Source organism: Apium graveolens, chromosome 5 (genome assembly GCF_009905375.1).
Source record: "Apium graveolens cultivar Ventura chromosome 5, ASM990537v1, whole genome shotgun sequence".
Taxonomy (NCBI): domain Eukaryota; kingdom Viridiplantae; phylum Streptophyta; class Magnoliopsida; order Apiales; family Apiaceae; genus Apium; species Apium graveolens.
Genome location: NC_133651.1, coordinates 219699267 through 219704547, shown reverse-complemented (window position 1 = coordinate 219704547; position 5281 = coordinate 219699267). Strand labels below are relative to the sequence as shown.

Below are 5281 nucleotides of genomic sequence, written 5' to 3'. Positions count from 1 at the left end.
ACAGCCTTGTTGCGAATATATAATACACCACAGAGCCGGATCCCTCAGGTTTTGAGCGAGTATTTAAATCCCCTTGTAAGGAAGATCTTAAATATAAAAATGAGTTTTGGGATCCGCTCTAACTTTTAAAAATTATTTTGAAGACTCGAAAATATTTTTAAGAATGTTTGAAGTAATGCTGATTTAATGAAATAAATCAGTCCCGATATATTAGAAAATATCTGAATATTATTATTTAAATAATATTCCCATAAAGGATAATCTCTATATAAATAATTGAAGTAGAAGTTTTAAAACTCATACTTGAAATGAATAATAAATAACCAAAGATATACTTATACGAAAGTACGATCTTTATTTGAATAATCGAAAATAAGTTTGATTATCGAACATTATTCTTTAATAAAATAAAGAATATTACTTAATGAATAAGCGGAGTCATAAGTCCTCGAATTAAAATATTCAAAATAATATTCATTAATTAAAATAAACGGAGTCATAAGTCCTCGAATGAATATTCAAAATAATATTCATTAAATAAAATAAACGGAGTCATAAGTCCTCGAATGAATATTCAAAATAATATTCAATAAATAAAATAAACGAAGTCATAAGTCCTCGAATGAATATTCAAAATAATATTCATTAAATAAAATAAACGGAGTCATGAGTCCTCGAACGAATATTCAAAATAATATTCATTAAATAAAATAAAGTTATCGAATAAACCTTATCCGATTAATAGTTTTGAAAACTATATATATATATATGTATATATATATATATTATACTCGGGAACATCGACTCCCGGTTTAGCAATATGTTCAGCTTTGGGTCCCCTATACTAAGGGTATACGCAACTACTGCTTATCTCTAGCATAGGTATTATGCAACTTATAAACAATCGAATCAACAATTAGATATCAAGATTACGAAACAGACATGCATATATACCATATCAGCATGCTCCAATATATCATAAAATTTGCTAATAACAATCATGCACTTATCACAAGATAATGCATATACATATATTTACATCACAACAACAGTATAACGGGTAGAAAACTTGCCTGAGTGTTCCCGGTTAGACTTAAGCTTATAGTGGGTCCGATAACCTATGAACAACAACATAAGTCGGAATTAAACCACGGTCGCTTAAGAAACTAGACTTTAACCAATTGAACCCTAACGTTTGCTTATAGTCACTTTTATGCTTAACGAATCACATAAGTCGTTCGAGTACCCTTGGCTCCACCATTTTTAATAAATTAACCATTAATAATTTTAAGGAGATTCTTTTGCGAGTATCCTACCAACTGCCTAATCCACTTTACATAATTATTTCATACTCCAATTAGTCATTTAAGGGCCTTAACCAAGGTTTCAAAGTAAGGCGAGGGGTAATGGTTCGTTCGCGAAATGACGTTACTTAAAACGGTCGTTTCTCCTAAACCGTACATCGGAACCAAGTGATCCACATATCAAAACGAAGTTTATGACACGCTCTAGCTAAAAATGGCAATGTTACAGATTTTTTATTGAGTTTTCTGTCCTGAACACTAAGAAAAAGCAGTTGAATAAAAATGGGCATTACGACGGCTATATTTACGAGTTTTCCAAGTTTCTCACTACACCAAAACCTCACCAAACAACCCACAATCCTTAACACATCAAAACCTCAACTAAATAATACTATACCAGTCCTTATTCTTCAGATTCTTCATCTCAACCAACCACAATCAAGTTTTATTAATTTTAACAAGATTCATTCACCAAATCACTCCAAATCCAAATCAAACTACTAATAATCAAAGGTCATGCTTCTCATTTAGAAAACCAACCATCAAAATCACTAATAATCAAAGTAAAGGATAGGGTTTGAAGTTTATACCTTCCTTGGGAGGTTTTAAGTTTCTAGGAAGCCTTAGGGAGCCTCCTACAAGCTTGATCTTTCCAAAGAAATCAAGAACACAAAGTTAGGCTTTGAAGTTTCTAAAAATCCGATTGAAAGAACTGTAAAAATGAGGATCTTACCATCCTTATTTGTATGATACTTGTGAACAAGAGTTGTAGGGCATCTCAATACCTTTCCAACGAGCTATAGAACACAACATTTGAGTGAGAAATGAAGGAGATACAACAGTTTAAATGTGCTGGTTCTGTTTTGGCCGAGAGCAATGGAAATGGAGGAGGAAGATGAGAGCTTGTGTTGACTTGAACTTGTGGTGGAAATGAAATGATTTTAGGATATTTACTTGACTAGTTGTTTTGTTTAAATTAGTGGAAAGTGACATAAGCATGGTGATGTCATCAAGCTTATATAATCCTTGCCACTTGTCTCATCCTTATGGTGGAAGCATCTTTTTAAGCTTAATCCTTATATTAAGATGTTAACTAAGTGCATTAATCTTGCACTAATTGACCCTCCTCCTTGCCTGTTGCATTACTTAGTCGTTTAATTATTTTACGACTCGTTTATTGTTCATTCTTGTTGATCGTTTGAGGGATCATATCCGGGATCTCATTACTTGGGTTCCCCTAAACCTTTCTCGATATTTCATATTCCTTTTATGGTCCTCTCTTATAATCCTTGAATTTAAATGCTTTTAATCATGTTACCTTATACTCAATTCTTTCGGTATCTGGTGGATTTTCGGGAAAAATCAAAGTGCTCGAATTTGGATTCTGACGATTTTTACATACACTTATATACCATATGGAGTACTAATAAGATCTCAGAATATCAATAAAAGAACTCGTACATAGTGCGACATGAAAAGTTTTCTTAATCAGCATAATCAGCAAAATCACTATTCATCAGTGTTTCAAAGATTCCAAAAAAATTGGAGTTATTACAGTCTCCGCTCCATAAAAGGATTTCGTCCCGGAATCAGATAGAAAATGAATAAGGGTCCAACAAATTGTAGACTTAGCTTTCCTTTCTTTCCGAACCTCATCAATCATTTCCAAGGGATACCTTTAACATCACTAGGTCCCCTATTTCATTATACTCTTTTTCCTTTCGAGTCAAATCGGCATACTTCTTATGTCCATCTTGGACTACTACCGGCCGTCCTCTGATTAGATCTATTATATCCTTGGTCCTTTGGACTACTACGGGTCCGAGCATCTTGCACTCTACAACTTCATCCTAACATAAGGGAGATCGACATTGTCTTCCCTCAAGAATCTCATAAGGCGATATCTCGATACTGACATACGATCTATTATCGTAAGAAAACTCAATCCGTGCTAAGTGACCATTCCAAATTCTTTCAAGTCTATTGCACAGACTCTCATCATAGCTTCTAGCATTATAGTTTTTGTTTCTCAATACTCATTCTTTTCTAGTTCGTAATCGTTACTATCTTCCGTACATAATACTATACTGGTTACACCTTTGCTCGTTAGTATTCTATAACCTTTTAATAACCGCGTCAACCTTAGTATCATTAACGCGTTAGATTCAGAATACCACCTCACTGATACTACTTCCTTTAGCTGCTTCCATCTTCGAAAGCTTGATCTATCGTATAGAAGTAAAAGATTTTATTGAGAGATCACTATGATCATGAACACTTGTTCTATTGCATAGTTAGTACAGAAGGTGGCCAGCCTTTAGTACTTGACAAGTAATTAAACAACATATGGTATCCTACTAGGCTTCTATCACACAGATAGATAGTCATTCGGCAATACCTCCCCTTCTGGAAGGGTTGTTCTTCTCAGCTTATACAAAATGAAAAGGAGAGAAAAGAACGAATTGAAGAGAATTGTATATGAAAAAAATACCGCCACAAATATCTGGCTTGGAATCTACCTCTGAACTATAGAGGTTTGTCATAGGAGAACAAAACATATGTGTATATATATCAACATCAAGTATTATAGCATCGCATTTCACGTGCCAGAATATTTACTATTCCGTCCATCATTCCATGGATCCATGCTCTTGCTCGAGCTCATAAACAATCACTTTTGAAACTCCCTCAACATCGAAACTCGAATAAGGGATTTCATTCTAGACATCATCGTTACTAGAATTCTATGCTTGCACCGCAACCTTCCTCGTATAGTAATATGACTCTCTATTGATAAGAAGGAATAAGTATTCAATAGGTAGATAATCTACTTAATTAGTCTATCAATGATAACATACACCACCACGACCCGATTAGTGGTACTCAATCTCAACATCCATTCCAATACAACTCTCACGGTTGTAAGTAATCGGCTCATTACTCGTAGAATCATTCATGCATTACTATGGTCCACCGTTGACCTACTGTAGTCATTCTTTTTCCATGAAGTCTTAATAGATAACCATACGGAGTCCGTACATATCGTATCGAATTCTTCTAAGGAGGTAACATGATCACCGTTCATGATTCATGGAGAACACTCCTGAACTTGACATACATATGACATGAAGCAGATAAAATTGCAGAAGAGTTTCAATAAAAGCAACGATAGCAGGTTAATACCATTCTTAATCATATGCCTTCAATAGAAGACTTAACTTAAAGGTTTGTTTAGTCCTTTTTGAAACATGATCCTGGCTTATTCTCAAGATAGGACCTTCTAAGATAGATAGCCCGCTCATGGCGATTACACAATTAAACCTTTACCAAACTACTATTATGGTTGGGTATTGCACAGTCATCAGAAGGAATGTCAATCTTCCAAACCGTAATACAACCTTCACGGCTTCAACCATCATCACTGTATTCCTCTGGCACGAGCGCCTATAATTCTTCTCTTACACTCAAAGTGTCGGCCACCTCATTGGCCTTTCCTAATAGTAATAGTTCCTTATAATCAATGTCATTTTAACCACCTTCAACTAAATTTTCTACCTCATTTCAAAATACTGCTTGTGTGAAAATGCTCTTCCTTAAGCTTTGGTGAGAAAAAAAATATATCATAATTTTCCCATAATTTATTTCCTCGGTCTTTGAATGTGAACATTGTCACGACTGACTCTCGATCATACTTTGGACGTCTCTTATCTTCGGTACTTCTCGTTGTCACTAATCTCGACCCTCATTGGGTCGATCTATATTTTCTTATGGTTCATACGTGCCCACCTGGCATTATTATAATTACGTCATATTTCCTTTATCAAAATTTCTATTCTTCAGAACTTCGAATATTACCTTCCTCCTTATAAAACCTCTAAGGTTATCCTTAAATCGTTCCTCCTGTATTCCCTAGATACAGGGTATATCAAAATACCATTTACTAATACTAGAACCATTGTCTATGTACTTCTGAAAAC

General features: G+C 34.4%; 1 long non-coding RNA gene across 1 annotated transcript; it reads right to left on the bottom strand.

Moving 5' to 3' along the window:
* Positions 1-1073: 1073 nt before the first annotated feature.
* On the bottom strand, positions 1074-2129 carry LOC141659630 (uncharacterized). The gene is made up of 3 exons (XR_012549830.1): positions 2038-2129; positions 1895-1952; positions 1074-1118 (listed from the first exon to the last, which is right to left on the bottom strand). It is a non-coding gene; the product is annotated as an uncharacterized LOC141659630 (long non-coding RNA).
* Between the last annotated feature and the right edge of the window lie 3152 nt (positions 2130-5281).